Source organism: Podarcis muralis, chromosome 7 (assembly GCF_964188315.1).
Source record: "Podarcis muralis chromosome 7, rPodMur119.hap1.1, whole genome shotgun sequence".
In the NCBI taxonomy this organism is placed as follows: Eukaryota; Metazoa; Chordata; class Lepidosauria; order Squamata; family Lacertidae; genus Podarcis; species Podarcis muralis.
The window spans coordinates 80,621,382-80,631,410 of record NC_135661.1 but is presented as its reverse complement, the minus strand read 5'-3'; the positions used below and the strand labels follow the sequence as shown (position 1 = coordinate 80,631,410).

The 10,029-nt window shown below is 49.1% G+C and overlaps 1 protein-coding gene across 5 annotated transcripts in view; it reads left to right on the top strand.

The window, feature by feature from the left end:
• The first annotated feature begins 7,520 nt into the window (after positions 1–7,520).
• The window catches only part of CIC (capicua transcriptional repressor), a 47,381-nt gene continuing 44,872 nt past the window's right edge, over positions 7,521–10,029 (top strand). For 4 of the 5 annotated variants that reach the window (XM_077932193.1, XM_028742332.2, XM_028742330.2 and 1 more), the window contains exon 1: positions 7,521–7,664. The gene's annotated coding sequence lies outside the window, so the exon portion shown is untranslated. Of the gene's footprint in view, positions 7,665–8,769; positions 8,931–10,029 lie in introns of those variants that run through there. The other variant, XM_028742331.2, reaches the window with a different exon arrangement.

The window sequence follows — 10,029 nt, the reverse complement described above, 5'->3', positions numbered from 1 at the left end:
AAAATAGAGATTATGTTCTGCGTTCCAAGGATATCCTCACAGCATCAACACAGTTCTATTTAGGAGAAGTGCTAGAGGAACTTGCAAGGCTAGCTTCAGAGGGTGGCATGACTGGACATTTGTGGGAGCTTCAAGAGCAGCAGAGAGCCCATTGCACTGAGAATGCTGCCATTTCCACCTTGCACAGAGTACAGTGGTACCTCGGGTTAAGTACTTAATTTGTTCCAGAGGTCCGTTCTTAACCTGAAACTGTTCTTAACCTGAAGCACCACTTTAGCTAATGGGACCTCCTGCTGCCGCCGCACCGCCGGAGCACGATTTCTGTTCTTATCCTGAAGCAAAGTTCTTAACCTGAAGCACTATTTCTGGGTTAGTGGAGTCTGTAACCTGAAGCGTATGTAACCCGAGGTACCACTGTATCAGATGCAGCCAAAGATAATTCTATTTTTTTTTTATAAAAAAATATTGCTCAATTTCCACATAAGAAATTATCAAACCATATAATCACCTATATAATTCCCCCCATGGACTTCCCTCAGCTCCTCTCCCTGGTTTCGCTGCACATATTTTCTCTGCATATTATAAAATCGTATATATCCTTACATATCTTTCCATCATGTTATCAACAATAAATTTGTGTATGTTTATTCAAAACCTGCCAAGGAGTCCAGTTCATTTTGCTGTATTTTTAAATAATTTGTGTAAAGTTCCCATCCCTCCTTAAAGTCACAGTTGTCCTTGTCTCGCAGTTTGTATGTCAGTTTAGCCAGTTCTGCATAGTTCATCAATTTCTCTTCCCACTGTTCTTTCGTTGGGGTTTCCTCATTCTTCCATCCTTGTGCGATCAAGACTCTTGCAGCTGTTGTAGCATACATAAACAAGTTCCTTATTTTCCTTGGCAGGTCTTGTCCTACAATCCCTAACAAAAATGCTTCTGGTTTTTTTTACAAATGTCATTTTAAACATTTTCTTCAATTCATTCTATATCATTTCCCTTTTTTATTTTTTTTAATATTTACATTCCCACCACATATGAACAGCCAAATATAATTCTCTGTTTGTAAATCCTGCTTGTTCTATGTTGGCCCCTGAGGGTGCTGTGTGCCCAAGGGCCCGCAAAATCCTGGATCCACCAGTTGGGTGGGGTGCTGGGAGACTGGTTGTCCCCAGATAATTCTTTTTTTCTAAATATCTAATTTTAGGACACTGAGCAGGGGTGCGGAGCCTCTGGCCCTCCAGATGTTGTTGGACTACAACTTCCACCATCCCTGCTGAGTTGGAGTCCAACATCTGGAGTGACACAGGCTCCCTACCCCTCCAATGCAGGCTTCAGATCTTATACCGGAGGTTTGCAGTGCAATGCTCTGCATATCCACTCAGAATGAGTCCCGTTGAGTTCAGTGGAGTTTACTTCCAGGTACGTGGGTATATAGGGACGCGGGTGGCGCTGTGGGTTAAACCACAGAGCCTAGGACTTGCCGATCAGAAGGTCGGCGGTTCGAATCCCCACGAGGGGTGAGCTCCCGTTGCTCGGTCCCTGCTCCTGCCAACCTAGCAGTTCGAAAGCACGTCAAAGTGCAAGTAGATAAATAGGTACCGCTCCGGCGGGAAGGTAAACAGCGTTTCCGTGCGCTGCTCTGGGTTCACCAGAAGCGGCTTAGTCATACTGGCCACATGATCTGGAAGCTGTACACCGGCTCCCTCGGCCAATAAAGCGAGATGAGTGCCACAACCCCAGAGTCGGTCACGACTGGACCTAATGGTCAGGGGTCCCTTTACCTTTACGTGGGTATAGGACTGCAGCCCCAAAGAGGCAAAATGCGTTCCACAGTGCAACCTGCACCATCTATTTTCAGTACATGTGGGTTTAGCTTTACTGCTTGAGTTTTGACATACTGTTATTATTTCATTTATGCCTTATGCAAAAAAAAATAAGAGGGGGAGCAGCAGCAAAAATGCCTCTAGGCGATTTACAGTTTAAGAACAAATATGCAACATCCAATATGACAAACACAATAAATAAAATTTCCCGCTGGAAAAACAACCACCGTCAACAAAATATCCTATATAGCATAAAGACAGCAATCAGCTCAGAAACCCCGTCGTATGGGAACAGACGTTCATATTAAAAACACAGGGTAATAAAACATGAATAATTGCTAAAACTGCTAAGAAGAAGGAGTCTAAAAGGCCTGGAGCAAGTGGGAAGACTTTGCCTTAGGGCCTGGGGTAAGCATCACATTAAGCTGGCTCAGCCTCTGCCAACCTGGGGCCTGCCAGATGATGGCGGTTTAAATGAAGATGGGGAGAACCTTGCACACCAGCTTTCGCTCCTTGGAGAAAAAAGGTGGGGTAGAAAGGCAGCAGTTTGTTCCCTCGATGCAAAGCCATCCTATACAGTGGTACCTCAGGTTACAGACGCTTCAGGTTACAGACTCCGCTAACCCAGAAATACTACCTTGGGTTAAGAACTTTGCTTCAGGATAAGAACAGGAATCGTGCTCCGGTGGCGCAGCGGCAGCAGGAGGCCCCATTAGCTAAAGTGGTGCTTCAGGTTAAGAATTGACCTCTGGAACGAATTAAGTTCTTAACCTGAGGTACCACTGTACATTTGCTGTACATCAGTACAGCTTTTCCCCACCCGGTGCTGCCAGAATGGGACTTTAACCTTCTGCCTTCCGGTGCTGAGAATGTGAAGTGGGGAGGGGGTAGACCTGAGAAAACAGACCAGGTCTCCCACACTATCATTATCCGAGCAAATTTCCCTGCAATGTTGCAACCAGCGAGCGCACCAAAAAGCAACGCTGCTTGGGTCTTCTCGTTGAGTTATTTTATGTGCCTCTTTTCTTTTGGCCAAGCTTCCTGAGTGGTACTCATCATATATGGCAATCTCCATATATATATATATATATATATATATATATATATATATATATATACACATGTATCATGTGCAGTTTTGTCCTCTTTACAATGTCCAAGTGGCTGCAGCTCAGAAGAGCATTTTGCTTCGCGTCCAGAAGGTTCCAGGTTCAATTCCTGGACAGGCACAACTTAGAAAGACGTCTTTCTAAGACCCTGGAGAGCTGCTGCCATTCAGGATATTGTGTCCTTGAACTTCAATAATGCCTCACACATACCTGGATGGAGAAGGGTGTGTGAGTTTGTGTAGGAGATAGCCTGCCGAGCAAAGTTAAACTCGATTTAATTGCACCACCCACTTTTGGCTCTGGCCCTGCCCACCTCTAGCATGAGGTCCCTGGAAAGTTGCCCAGAAGAGAAGGCCACTGCCACCAGGCAGGAAAACCTTCTCTCCCGCTTCCCACAGCATCAAAGCATTTCCAAGAACTATCACTTCTTCAAGGCTTTTCTAGGAAAGGGTACTAGAAGGTTAAAGGGAATGCCACCATTTTATCGGTCTGGAAATTCCACTTGTGGTGTTTAAGAGGTTGTTCCCCGCTCCCCCCAAAAAAAGAACTGGATGTTTCATGAAGATCGAAGTCGCTGAGGATCCTCAACTGTCCTGCTCCAGAAATCAGCTGGAGGACATGTGGGTTTTCATTCAGCCCAACACCTTGACATCGGCATTTGTCTGTTTGTGAGCATGATGGAATGCAATCAAAGAATGAATGCCAGCCTTTGCAAACAACAAAGACTTTGCAGTTCTGGGAGGTAGGATGCCAAGTGAGAAATCTTCAGCGTCCTCACCAAACTACAACCTCCAGGATTCTTTGCAGGAAGTTGCCACTTTTGGTCAGGCAAAATAAAGGACGGTTCAGGAGAGTGGGGACACAGCCAAGCAGTGGCGGACCTGCACTGCGCTAGACCAACATAATAATTATTTTAGGCATTTATTTAATATTATTTATTTTCTCTCACATTCTAGGGGTTGGACTAGATGATCCTTGGGGTCCCAATTCTACGATTCTATTATCTTCTGTGCATAAGCACAGGCAAGTGATTTCGGAGCGATCTCCTTTCAGTGACTTGTGTTTTCCTTGGAATTCCATTGTATGTAACAAAACCTGCACAGTGTTCTCTTGAAACTGAAACACCTTGTGTATTCAGTTTAGCTTTGTCGCACGCAGTGGCTAGAAAGCTCCCCTTTCACGCTGACTGGGCAGCTCTAGGATGCTGGAGGGGAAGAAATGGAGACAGTAAGAGATTTTTCTTTCTTGGGCTCCATGATCACTGCAGATGGTGACAGCAGTCACGAAATTAAAAGATGCCTGCTTCTTGGGAGAAAAGCAATGACAAACCTAGACAGCATCTTAAAAAGCAGAGACATCACCTTGCCGACAAAGGTCCGTATAGTTAAAGCTATGGTTTTCCCAGTAGTGATGTATGGAAGTGAGAGCTGGACCATAAAGAAGGCTGATCGCCGAAGAATTGATGCTTTTGAATTATGGTGCTGGAGGAGACTCTTGAGAGTCCCATGGACTGCAAGAAGATCAAACCTCTCCATTCTGAAGGAAATCAGCCCTGAGTGCTCACTGGAAGGACAGTTCGTGAAGCTGAGGCTCCAATACTTTGGCCACCTCATGAGAAGAGAAGACTCCCTGGAAAAGACCCTGATGTTGGGAAAGATGGAGGGCACAAGGAGAAGGGGACGACAGAGGACGAGATGGTTGGAGAGTGTTCTTGAAGCTACCAGCATGAGTTTGACCAAACTGCGGGAGGCAGTGGAAGGCAGGAGTGCCTGGCGTGCTCTAGTCCATGGGGTCACGAAGAGTTGGACACGACTAAACGACTAAACAACAACAACAACAACAACAAAGGATGCTGGAGACAGAGACCCTGTTGCAGAATGTACCGTAACAAGCATTTGACCACCTGCAATCTGGGGCCCACCACACCACATCTGACAACTGAATTTGGCTTCCATGTGGCAGCCATACAATGCGCCCACTGCCTCTCACTTCTTGTCTGTTACCCTGCTAATATAAACCTGCGGCTATTCTGCACTGCCAGTGGAACTTCCTACGTCTGTCCCCTGCTGGAGACAGAATGCTAGCCTAGAGGGGCTTTGAACCGATCCAGCAAGGGGATTCTGATGTCGTCCATTGCCTGCGCTCACATAAACAACACCAAGTCACAGAGCAATAGGTGAGATTGTATTTTCTACAGCACCAGCTTCTTCTTCTTAAAAGCGCTGCAGACTTGCAAACATCACAAGATGTTTTCTTGTTAAGTAAGAGATGTCGGGAGCCAAAGCAAACCGGGAGAAGAGGGAATATGTTTCTACGTGTCCAGGCTGTTGGGTCACCCTGGGATGCTTTGTGAGCAAAGGGCCTTCAGGCACACATGGCGATGATTCAACTGCAGCCCTGCACAGATGTCAGGGCTGAAAAGTACCCTAAATGTCAAGCTTTTAAAAACAGAAACACCACCCACGTTTTGAGCCTTTAAGGCATGCTTCCATAACGCCTATTTCCATGAGTGCAACACCCTGTTCCCCAGAGAAATTGACTGCAGGAGAAACACCCTTCTCTTGCATCTGAATCCTGCTATGGTATAGATCAGGGATTCCCAAAATGTGGTCTATGTTTGGGTTGCCATATGTACTCTTTTTTTTCCAGGACACCTCCTCTTTTTCATAGAGTCGTCATGAAGATCCATAGTTAAAAGTAGAATTCGGCTAGTGTGTCCTCTTTTTTGTTCTTCAAAATATGGCAACCCTAGACTGTGAACCACCAGTGGTTCAGGCAGTTCATGGCCATGTCCGCATGAAAGAATCATGCTGATTTGTAATTGCATTTTTATTGCTTCTTTTCTTTCTTATCTTGTATTTTATTGTATTACATTTTGAATTCTTTGGGATGCAAATTGTAATACAATAAAAATTCAAGATAAGGGGAAAAAGATGCAATAAAAAATAACAGTTAAAGCCATACAGTGTGTAGTGCAGTGCATTACAATTGTTACAAAAGACAGAAGAGTCATTAAGACCCGCAATTTTCAAGTGGTTTTGGGAACCAGCGATATAAATCAAAAGGGAGAATTCGCATTGGGAGGGAATGGCAGGTTCGGATGGATGATGGTGCTTTTCATCAGGACCATGTTGCGAAAACATTAACCCCCTCCCAAATTTGGTTGGGACCTCTCCCTCCTCAGCTGCTATTTAAACAACAACTGAACAGGTTAAATGCATTTTTGCAGGGCCCATTTCACTGTTTAATAGCAGAACTTAAATCTGCTTTCCTATCATTTACATCCCTTTGTTCTAGGCTGTGAACGCACCATACGTTTAAAGTGAACTCTGAGATCACTGGATCTCAGAAGACAACAACAACAATAGCAGATTTGAATATTTTCTCTCCCCAAAAGAAATCTGGGCGCTGTGGTTTGTTAAGGGTTCCTACAGTGCTCAGAATTCCTTGAGGGAAAGAAAGTGCTTTGGCCACCCTGAGTGGCTGGGGAAACCCAGTCAGATGGGTGCCATATAAATAATAATAGGATGATGACAACGAGGAAGGAATGCAAGAGGTCTCCTAACAACTCTCAGCACCTTTACCAAACCAAAGCTACCAGAATTATTTAGGAGAAGCCATGGCTTTTTAAAGTGGCATCACGGCGCTTTAAAAGTATGGTGCGGATGTGGCCTAACTGCTTCACTTCCCGGACCCTTCTGTGCTTCTGTGTTGGCAACTGTGAACACTCTTCCAAGGGGGGCAGGATTTGGCCGAGAGCTCTGGATGGCTTGAGGAGCAGCAGCTTTGGAAGTCAAACCTAACGGGCCAGCGCTTTGTCCACATGGAGGTGAGATAAGGAGCATCAGAAGACACCACTGTCCCGAGGAAAGCAGCTGCCAGGGCTCGGAGGCCCCTCTCGCTGCGCTCTCCGCTTATTTAAAACTACTGCAAGGCAGAAGGAATCCGTGTAGCTGTGCACGACCAGACACGCCGCCGCACAAGTTAAATAACACGCAGCCAGGGCGTTTCTGGAGGGTAATTTACAGGCGACGTGAACGCGCCTTTCCCATTCCTTTCTGCAGAAACTCAGCAGAGGAGAAGAGGGTGGTGGTAAAGCGGGTGGGGAAGGCCTTAACCTACCCGAGAAGGCCTACGTGCATTTCCGTAGCAAGCGCCAGTGTGGCTGACCTGCTTTCTTTTTGTGTGTGTGTGTGTGTTTTGCGGAGCTGAAAAGGCGAAAACTGCACCGCGCTTCGCATAACTGTTTTGACGGGAACGCCAAGTAGATCGCGCTTGTTGCATTTGCTCAAGTTGGATCGGGGTCAATTGCTGGCGCAAAACGCGCGTGTGTGTGTTTGTGTGCATTCCACGCTCTTGCGGGGAAGTGACGGGCCTGCACGCGCAGGTGTGTGCGCGCGCGTGCGAGCGAGAAGTCGCCCCCCCCCCCGCCGCATCTTCCAGGTTCCACAACTCCCGACTTCTCGCCCGTTCCTGTCCTGCCGAAAGCGCCTCCTGATTGGCCACGAACTCCGGCAGCGCCGGCCAATGCGGACCCGCCCTGGTGACTTCATTCCTAGGCCGCCCCAGGCGCTGATTGGTCGCTGCCGGCCCCGCCTCCCCAGCCCCACGTGGGGAAGGGGATCCCGGTCCGGACGCTGATTGGCCGCGGAGCTGTCGGCGGCGGCTCCGCTGTTGCTGAGGGGAAGCGCGAGGGGCCCGGCCGGGGCAAGGGAGGCCAGGAGCGGACGACGGGTGAGTTTATGAATATGCTAATGACATGCAAATTACGTAAAAATGGACCTTCCGCCGAGGGGACTTGGGATGGGAACGAAGTCCACCCTCCCCGTTCGCTCCGCTTGCCTCAGTTGTACTTTGCAGCCCTGCGGGGGGAGGGGACAGGCTAGAAGTAACAAGCGGAAGAGCTTGATGGGAGTTGTAGTCTTTCCTAGGGGAACTCCCCAGGATGTCTTACAGGGCGGGCCGCCGTTTTGGACTACAAATCCCATGAGGCTGTGCGCGGAGCCTTGGCTTCTTTAGAGACGTTCTGTTGCCCCAAAGCATGATGGGTGCGCTAGTCTTTTACGAGTACGTCCCTCTGCTTTTCCTATGGGCATCGCTGGCCCTGAAGATTCTCCGGCACCCTGACCGTCCTGAGGAACGGCGCGTTGCATCCCGGGAGTTGTGGTTCTTTCTCTGGTAACTTCCTGGTTTCTCCCATAACACTTTATGGGAACCATGACTTCGGCGGCCGGCAGCCCTTGCGCGCTCGGCATTTCTAATGCGGTAGAAGCCTGGCTAGCAAGGCAGTATGGGAATTGTTGTCTTTCACACCTACGCAGTATGGGAAGGATGAGTGACAAGAACTACAAGTCCCATGAAGGATAGCTCCCCGTTTCTGCCTCAGCTGTATTTCGCGTAGTGTCATGGGAATTAAAGTTCTTTCTGCGAGGGTTGGAAGACTCAATCAGCTGTGGGTGAAAGTCCTTAAAGACTACATGTCCCATGAGGCTCAGCGGAACCTCGCTCTTCCTGTTCGCCTGGCGCCCGGTAAACAAGTCTGTGTTCTTGCTCCGCCTCTCCGTCCCTATTGGCTACTGTATGGTGGGCTTCTCCCACATCTCCCTTAATTCACCTTTCTACAGGCTACTGTAAGTGCTTCTCTCAAGGGAGGGGCAGGAATGCTTTGAATAGTCTGGCCGACCCCTTTCATCGCTGATAGGCCGCACGAGCTGCCTGTCTCGGGAGGTGGGGAATGCGCAAGTTCTGGGGGCGAGCTATTGGCTCGTACGAAAATCTGTCACGGAGTTGTGGGTGCCGATTGGACAGTGGCTCCAGCTGGTCCAGATTCATTCACCATTTTGTCTGTTGGAGTAAAAGGGGCTCGGAGGGGCCGAGAGGGGCTCGGGCTGGACCATCGGAGAAGCGGGGGGGGGGGGAGTAAAAACTGGACTGTACCAAGACTCCCTGCAGAAAGAATTCTGGCTATCCTAAACTCCCTGGAAAGAGGGAGTCATTCAGGTAAGGGGGGTGATATTAACTCCTGTGCCCCCTTCCCAAGGAGGGGGGGGGAGAGGAGGCTCCATAAAGGAAAAGGAGGGAGTGGGATGCACCAACTTTACTCCCCCTCCTCCCCATTAGGTCCCGGGAGGTACCAACTCCCGCAGCCCCAAAATGGGGACCCTCAGAGTTGCAAGGCAGCAGCAGGAGGCAGCAGCAGCAGAAATCCCCGTTTTTATGTGCCACAACTTTTGGTGGTTTTATGCAAAAGAATTCTGGCGGGGGGGGGATGCGATCCCTTTTGCAGCTGCTAAGGCAGGTGGGATCAAGGCGGGAGACCAGCTTTGCCCCCCCCCCCCCAGCTCCCCTTTCCTGGGCATGTTTGGGAGGGCAAGTGGGTTGTGATGCACCACCAGGAGAGGAGAGGGGTGCCTATCCTGGCTGTGGTGTGATGACTTTGAGTAGGGAAGCGGCCCAGGCTGAGACCCAACGCCAGTTATTATGGGATGGGAGGATTGGCAGGGAGGCCTGGCCATTGTGTGTGCGTGGCAGGAGGTGTTTGTGTGTGTTGGGGTGGGGGTGGGGAGAAAGAGGGAGCGGAGAGGAGTTGCATAACATGGGAGGGGTCTTTGGGAAGTTAGTTGCCTGGTGGGAGCGTTGTCAAGAGCGAAGGAAAGTCTTCTGCTCAGCGTTTGGGGTGAGCAAGGTCACTTGTGGGAGGTGCTGTGGGGTAGAGGGTCTGCCTTTCAGATATAAGGCCATGGGCAAGAGCAGATGACACTTTGCTGGCTTTTGGGAGGGGGCTGCTAAGGAAGGATGGCATGGCTGTGTGTATATGACTCCGGGGAGTAGTAACGTGAAAATACTCCAAACATTTCCTATATGGGGCAGGTGGGGGGGATTGTGCAGGGAGAAGGTGTGTGGACGAGATCGGGTTTAATTGTTCTCCGGCCACACAAGGTATTAGCATGGGGACCTGTTCCGATTCAGCCCAAGGATATGGGGAGTAACAGCATGTGCCTCTGAGTGCATACAGAGTGCCGCTGCTCCACCACTCGGGAACAGAGCACCCACATCTTCAGCTGAAGGGATCCAGAGCAGATCTGGGGGAAAGGTGGGA